This window comes from Haliotis cracherodii, unplaced genomic scaffold (genome assembly GCF_022045235.1).
Source record: "Haliotis cracherodii isolate W230 unplaced genomic scaffold, xgHalCrac1.p SCAF_7, whole genome shotgun sequence".
In the NCBI taxonomy this organism is placed as follows: domain Eukaryota; kingdom Metazoa; phylum Mollusca; class Gastropoda; order Lepetellida; family Haliotidae; genus Haliotis; species Haliotis cracherodii.
In genome coordinates, this window is record NW_027266330.1 from 3,386,835 (window position 1) to 3,395,304 (window position 8,470).

General features: G+C 39.2%; 1 long non-coding RNA gene across 1 annotated transcript; it reads right to left on the minus strand.

Moving 5' to 3' along the window:
* Positions 1-6,982: 6,982 nt before the first annotated feature.
* On the minus strand, positions 6,983-8,215 carry LOC139447285 (uncharacterized). Its single transcript, XR_011652018.1, has 3 exons — positions 8,157-8,215; positions 7,938-8,038; positions 6,983-7,319 (listed from the first exon to the last, which is right to left on the minus strand). It is a non-coding gene; the product is annotated as an uncharacterized lncRNA (long non-coding RNA).
* Positions 8,216-8,470: the final 255 nt, after the last annotated feature.

Consider the following 8,470-nt stretch of genomic DNA (forward strand, 5'->3'; position numbering starts at 1 on the left):
CCTATCACACTATCCAATCTGCTCAAACTCCTATCACACTATTCGATCTGCTGAAACTCCTATCACACTATTCGATCTGTTCAAACGGTGTCTAGCCGGTTGAGCCACATTTCAAAAAGGACTATTGCCGAATGCGCCACATTTTCAGCTGTGTGCATTTCACCTACTCTAGCCGGTAATTAATTAATCAGATTACCGATACCTTAAAATGTCCCACATTTAAGTTGAGTAAACGATCTTAATTGACATTGAGTTAATCCTGTTATTCATAACATATTTAAGTGACGTCCTGTTCACTCCATGTCAGAACCATGGCAAATGCACAAGTTCAAATAAAGTTCATTGAAAGTGGTAGAGGAGGCGTCATTTTGTACTATGATGGCTTTAAGTTTCGGTGTAAGAGCAGTTGAGGTGAAAGAAGATACTGTTCCTGTATTGTCAAGGAGTGCACTGCTAGTATCACAACTCAGGGTGAGTTGCTTCACGCCACCTCGTGAGAAGGTGGATGATGTGTGGCTTGATGCCATTGCTGACTCTCCTGCTGGCCCTAAAGTGACTGCCTGCATTGACTATGTGACAACCATTTGGGTTCAAGGACAGGCCTTCATCCCAGAGATTTGGAATCACTTCGACAACCAAGGCCACCGTACCAACAATCCACCCGAAGTGCCGATCTTCGAGGTAGTGAAGCTCTTTCAGCGCGAGCAGTCACTCACAGAGGTTGCAGTCCTGAGACCTCTCACCAGTGGTCAAAACCTTCACGAAGAAGGAAGTACAATTCATTACACAATCGTGACCTGTAATGTGACAATGTAATATGACCTGTCGTGATATCCATCAATGTAATATTGAATAAATTATCCCTGTTATGATCTGAATAAAAAATGAAAAAAGAAAACTTGTTTTGTTAAATACGGTAACCTGTTAGAATCACAAAGCATGTTTTGACAGTATAGCCACGAGAGCCACATTCCACAATCACACAACCGTAACCATTGCCACGAGAGCCACATCAAATTTGGCTATCTATTTTCGAAATGTGGCTAAGGCGGCCTGTAACCGTTCAAACTCCTATCACACTATTCAATCTGCTCAAACTCCTATCACACTATTCGATCTGTTCAAACTCCTATCACACTATTCGATCTGCTCAAACTCCTATCACACTATTCGATCTGCTCAAACTCCTATCACACTATTCGATCTGTTCAAACTCCTATCACACTATTCGATCTGCTCAAACTCCTATCACACTATTCGATCTGCTCAAACTCCTATCCCACGATTCAATCGGTTCATGCTCCTATCATACTATTCAATCTGTTCACCCTCATATCACACTATTCAATCTTCTCAAACTCCTATCACACTATTCAATCTTCTCAAACTCCTATCACACTATTCAATCTGTTCAGGCTCCTATCACACTATTCAAGCTGTTCACCCTCCTATCACACTATTCAATCTGTTCAAGGTTCTGTCCCACAATTCAATCTGTTCACGCTCCTATCATATTATTCAATCTGTTCAAACTAATATCGCACTATTCAATCTGTTCAAACTCCTATCACACTATAACTACCTTAATAACAAAGTGGTGAGCGCTTTCGGTTTGAGTACAATATTTCCAGTTTGGGAAAACTCATGTATGATGCATCGTTTATGGCCTTAAACCTTGATCGTTATATGGGATAATGTGATAGTTATAACAGCTTTTAGAAGCATACATAAACAATAAGGGTTGTTACTGTACACTTATTATAAGAAATACCTTAAGTGACCATTTCTGTGCCCTTAAAGGGAAACAATACTCCACGTTGGAAAGTATTTAAATGTTGATTGGCTTTTCTTCGCGGTTTCAAACTTTGGTTTTATAACTTTGGGATTATAATTTTGACTTGTTTTACTTGTGTTTTACTGCGCTGCGAGAAACGACACCTGTCGGAGGATCGAAGAATGAGAATCCGTATATCGTAACAAAGGATATACAATAAAGAGCTGCGAACCACTTATTGCTATATATCCGGCCGTTTAGGGCACGGCGTTGTTTATGTGTTTTGGTTTTGGTGGTTTATTGCGTTTTTAAATCCGGTTTGTTAGTTTTGTTTTGATTAGATATACGCCTAAGGCTTTGAAGTTTTCTATTTTATTTTGTGGGTTAAGGACTGCTTCGAGAGTTAGAGCTTTATTTAGATTGAGGGTGGTTTGTAGTGTGTTTCGGTGTGTTAGGTAGTGGGTGCAGTGTATGAGTGCGTGTTCTGGGGTTTCTTGTTGTTTGCAGTGTGGATAGGTTCCTGTTACGTGTTTTTTAATTTTTTTGAGGTGGCTATTTAGGTAGGTGTGTCCTGTTTGGAGTTTAGTGATTGCTCTACTTTTTTGGGGGGATGGATGTAGGATTTTTGGTTTAGTTAGGTTTTTTTTAGGACTTTTTTGATTTGCCTATTTGAGTTTAGATATAACTTATGCCATTTTTTGGTGATAGTTTGTTTGTTGATACTTTTAATTTCTGATTTTTAGATAGGTAAGTTTAAGCTTATTTCTGGGATTTTGAGGGATAGTTTAGCTGCTTTATCGGCGTTTTCATTGCCGTATATTCCTAGGTGGGCGGGGATCCAAATGAATGCTATTTGTTTGCCTGCCTTAGTTAAGTCGTTTGCGCTTTTTAGTATTTGATTTATTAGTTTAGGGCGGTTTTTGGTGTTTTAAGTATTAGGATTTTTTGGTTTTGTTTAGATTGTTGGCTGTGCAGGGCTGAGGCCATGCCCATTAGTTCGGCTGTAACAATTGATTGATTGTTTGTGAGTCGGTAGGATTGTGTGGATTTAGTTGGTTGTGCGATATGGACTCCGAAACCTGTGTGTTTTGAGGTCGGATCTGAGGTTCCGTCTGTGTAAATGTGACACCAATTTGGCCAATTTTCGTGTATGTATGCTAATGTGGTGGTTTTAGCTATGTTGGGGTCGGTTTGTTTATTTATTGTACTTGCTAGCGTTATGTATATTTTTGCTGTTTTAAGTTGTGGGGTGAAAATATTTTATTTTTTACAGTTTTGTTTAAGATTGTTTGATTGGTGTTCATTTAAGTAGTTGATTATTCTTTGGGATATTGGCTTGGTTTGGGGGGTTGATAGTTTGGTTTATTAGGTTTTGGATGAGGGGGTTTGATTGAGACGCGGCCCAGAAGTTTAAGGTGAGATGTTCCCTTCGTAGATTTAGTGGCATTTCTCCTGTTAGGGCCTGGAGTGAAGTATAGGAGGTGCCGTGTTGGGTTCGTGTAATCAGTTTAAGAGCCTGATATTGTATTGAGTCTAGTTTTTGGATGAGAGATTTGTTTAGGGTGTTGTACATGACACAGCCGTAGTCTAGTTTAGATCTAATTAGTGATATATAGAGTGAGAGTAGGGTATCTTTGCAGGCCCCCCAGTTTGAGCCCGTTAGGCATCTTAGTGTATTGAGATCTTTGCTGCATTTGGTTATTAGGTGTTTAAAGTGCGCGTCCCATGAGAGATGTTCATCGAAAATTAGTCCTAAGAATTTGGATTGTTTTTCTAAATTTGATTGGTTTGTTGTTTAGCTGGAGGTTTGGAGTGGTGGGTTTCATGTTTTTGTGTTTGAATACTATTCCGGTTGTTTTTCCGAGTTTAGGGAGAAGCCCCATTTGTCTGACCATTGCTGTATTTTATTTAGGGATTTTTGAAGTAGGTTTTGGGACATTTTAATGTTTTTAGTGCGGATCCAGAGGGATCCATCACCCGCGAATTTTGATGTGTTTATTTTAGGGGATACGCCCTCGAATAGATCATTAATCATTATATTGAAGAGCGTGGGGCTGAGTATGCTGCCCTGGGGAGTGCCATTTTCTAGGGGACATTGGTCCGATAGCGTTTGGTCTATACCCATGGTTATTTTACGATTGTTTAGGAAGTCCTCGATGTAGTTTATTATTTGGCCTTTGAGTCCTATTTTTTGTAGTTTTTGTATTTGCCCGTTGTGCCATACCATGTCGAATGTTTTGGAAAAGTCTAAGAATATGCTTGTTGTATATTGTTTGTTGAGTTGTCCTGTCTTGATGTCCTGCTCTAATCGGGCGAGGTTATCTAAGGTTGAGCGGCCAGGAGTGAAACCACTTTGATCTGGGTTTATGATGTTATTTTGAGTTTGGTAGTGTTGTAGTCTGTTTTTTGCTATGGATTCCATTACTTTACATATGTTTGAAGTTAAGGAAATTGGTCTATAGGAGTTTGCCTGGTTAGTTGGTTTATTTGGTTTGGGGATTGGGATGATTAGGGCCGGTTTCCAGGGAGTTGGTACCTGTCCTTTTTGATAGATGAGATTATATAGTTTAAGTAGTGCCTGGAGTAGTTTAGGGGGGAGTTTTTATTATTATTTGGTATGAAGTTAGGTCCAATCCTGGGGCTGTCCCCTATTTTGGATGACGTAGAGTAGCTCTTCCATTGTGTAAGGGTGGTTTATTTCTAGGTTATCATTATTTGGTTCTTTGGTGGGTTTGTTTTCAGTTTTGAGTTTATCTTGACATTTTTGGCTGAAGTTGCTTATGGCCGAAAAGTGGTTTGCGAGTTTGTTTGCCTTTTCGGCGGGGTTTGTTGAATTATTAATGTTTAGTTTTTTTGGCGACGTTTTAAGAATCAAATGGCGTGGATTTTGCGCCAGACCGTAATGGCATCTGTACGGCTATTTATTTCTCCACAGAACTTTTTACAGTCTCTGGTTTTAGCTATTTTGATTAGACTGTGAACTTGGTGGTTTAATTCGTGAGCTATATTTAGATGTTCATAGTCGCTCTTGGCTTTGTTGAAGGCTATTTAACGTTTGCGTCTGGTTTGTTCTATTTCCTCGTTCCACCATGGTACCGAGGGTTTGCCTTTTTTAGTTGTTTTAAAAGGGATGGAGGTTTTAGCTGCGTTTATTATGTTGTCTGTTAAGTTTTTACAGTAGATTTCTGGTTCACTATTTTCTGGTTCGTTTCGGTTAGCTTGGTTGCAGATCTCTTGAAATTGGTCCCAGTTAGCTTGGTTATATCTGAATTTTGACTTTCTGTTTGGATTGGTACGTTTGTATTGCCCATGGTTATGTTTTTTATGGATTTTGGTTTTATAGTGGCTTTTGTAGCTCAGACAAATTTGCAAGGCGGAAGGTTATAGTAAGCATCATCTACTCAAATGCGATTCATAGGGATTGCCTCTCGCTGTCAACGAGGTCCTCCAACTGTCCCATCGCTGGTCCGAAGCCCAGGTCATTGGGTCGCTGACGGCAATTGGTATCTGATTGGTGATTACACAGGCTAATTAAAACGACTCCGGTGAGACGATGGGCATATTGAGAATGGTTTTCCTTTAATCATCAATGCTGGTGACACAAAACATTACGAATTAATATACCCCAATCTAAAAAATTATATGTAGCATATTTCCTCCTACTAAAGTGAAAACATATTGCGTTATCACAATCGGACCAATGTCCCCTAGAAAATCGCACTCCCAGGGCAGTATCCTCAGTCCCACGCTCTTCAATATAATGATAAATGATCTAATCGAGGGCCTATCCCCCAAAATAAACACATCTAAATTCGCGGGTGATGGATCCCTCTGGATCCGCACTAAAAGCATTAAAATGTCCCCAAATCTACTTAAAAAATCTCTAAACAAAATACAGCAATGGGCTGACAAATGGGGCTTCTCCCTAAACTCGAAAAGAACAACTGGAATAGTATTTAAACACAAAAACATGAAACCCGCCTCCCCAAAACTCCAGCTAAACAACAAACCAATCCAATTCCTAAAGCAAACCAAATTCTTAGGACTAATTTTCAAAGAACATCTCTCCTGGGACGCTCGCATAAATAATCTAATAACTAAATGTAGCAAAGATCTAAATACGCTAAGATGCCTAACTGGCTCAAACTGGGGGGCCTCCAAAGACACCCTCCTATCACTCTATATATCACTAATTCGATCTAAAATAGACTACGGATGTGCCATATACAACACCCTAAACCAATCCCTAAGCAAAAAACTAAACTCAATCCAATATCAGGTTCTAAAACTAATAACACGCACTCAACATGGTACCTCCTACACTTCACTCCAGGCCTTAACAGGAGAAATGCCACTAAGTCTACGTAGGGAACAATTAACCCTAAATTTCTGGGCCGCGTCTCAATCAAACCCCCTAATTCAAAACCTAATAAACAAAAATATCATCCCCAAAAACCAAGCCCTAGCTCGAAAACACCCTCTACTCACTCTAATATCCCAAAGAATAACCAATTATTTAAATGAACACCAAATAAACAATCTTAAACAAAACTGTAAAAAATAAAATATCTTCACCCCAAACTTAAAACACCAAAAATAGACATAACACTAGCTAGCACAATAAATAAACAAACCGACCCCAACATAGCAAAAACGACCACACTAGCATACATACATGAAAATTGTCCAATTGGTGTCACATTTACACAGACGGATCCTCAGATCCGATCTCCAAACACACAGGTTTCGGAGTCCACATCACACAACCAACTCAAGCCACACAATCCTACCGACTCCCAAACAATCAATCAATATTCACGGCCGAACTAATGGGCATGTGTCAAAGATTCGAGGGTAATAATTGAGATATACATGACATGATTCAAGCAGGTCCAAGCGTCGTGGTTATAATATAAATTGACATTTGAATACGTTACATTCTCCCAATATCACTAAAAACGTTATTATGTAGTAGTGAGCTGTTTTCCTTATCCTTGTTTGTGCGACGCAACGAAGAACACGTCGAAATACGTCTTGTTGTAATATCACCAATTACATGCTATTGTTCATGTAGATAAAACGGTTCTTTTTCTGAATTAATGCTAAAAAATACTAGATGTTAACTCATGCAGCTATATCGCACATTTAGGTATGTTACCTGAATTCTTGTTGTCCTGCGCTGATGATTCATTCTGCTCTCCTACCCAGCAACTTAAACTGCTGTTTCTCAAGTTTGGATCAATCTCCTGAAGGAACTTTGAAATTGTTGCCTTTACTCCATCGACCTTAATGGCCATCTGGATAGCACTGTCTAGATTGTCATGCCCGAAGACAAATAATATACAATGAATCCTATTCCGTATATGCGTAAGAGTGACGCGAAGGTTGTCATGAAACGTCTTCCGTAGAGTCATAATCGTGTGCAGTTCTTTGTGAATTTGGAGGTCATCTGTCGCAGGTACCACTCCACAGTTCCATTTTGTGATGTGCGTCCACGTAGGGTTGTCTTTATATTTGACTTCCACCTCATTTGCTGCCGGGTTAACTGAGGACAAAAGTGAAGATTGTTTAAATGAATCGTGGTTCGGTAAAAACAACATTTGTCATAATGCTTGCAATTATTTAATTTGTTGATGGCACTAATATGTGAATAAGTGGAAACTGAACAGATAGCTAAGTCAAAATTTAATGCTGATTGCGTATACACCTTATATGCATGTATTACCTTCAGCTGGACAATAGACACGTATAAAGTGACAAAGATACATTTTTACAGAGTCGCAATTCATATTCATTGACAGTAATCGTGATTGAGCGGGGCAGTCATAAAATCTCAAAAGCGAGTAGGATCGGAAAAGTTCATGTACATTTATCTGCGTCTTTGGTGATAAATATATCATGTGACCGGTATGTTTGGGACAACAGTACGTGTAACTGTGATGTGATATTTGTTTCGTTTCAAAATTAATTGAATATTAGTTGTGTTCCCAGTTTCGAACTGTTCATGCCTCCTGGTTAATCGGAATAGCAGGTTCATAGTTCACCGAGGTTTGATTTTACCTCTCACATTAAGGTGACTAAGACTGACTCACACACTCATTTATCTACATGCACAAATTTGTAAAAATACAAGAACATAAACACACGAGAGCGGTAAACTTACCCTCGAATGTGATTTTCGATGCAGGTTGTTCTACTGAGGAACTTGCTAATTCTGCCATCCTGTTCTTGATTGCTTCCTTATGTTGTGAAATTCCTTTTGTCCTGCACAATATAACAATATATCATGTTATTATAAAACAAAATGCTCAGTGGCAATTAGCACTAGCGATATCCACTTCACAGTTGTCACATATACGTGCAGAAGTCTGTGTAAACTCACTTGATTTCAGCACATCTGTGTGTCAACACATTCAAATCACAACCACTCCCAACCGGTTCTGCAACTCAACTGCTATTCTTGTGTTATAACTGACGCCCAGGTGGTGGCTTGTTTGTTGTTGACAACTGTTACCGTGTACTGACAACACAGACGATCTGGTATGGTCTGCAGTCGGTATACAAAAATCGGGTCACGAGACCCAGCTTGTTTAAGCATGGTTTATGTCGATGTGCAAACCAAGAGCTTGTCCATTAAACTATTTCTGATGTTGTCATATTTTCATAAATTTAAGTAAGCATCTTTTGGTAAATGGC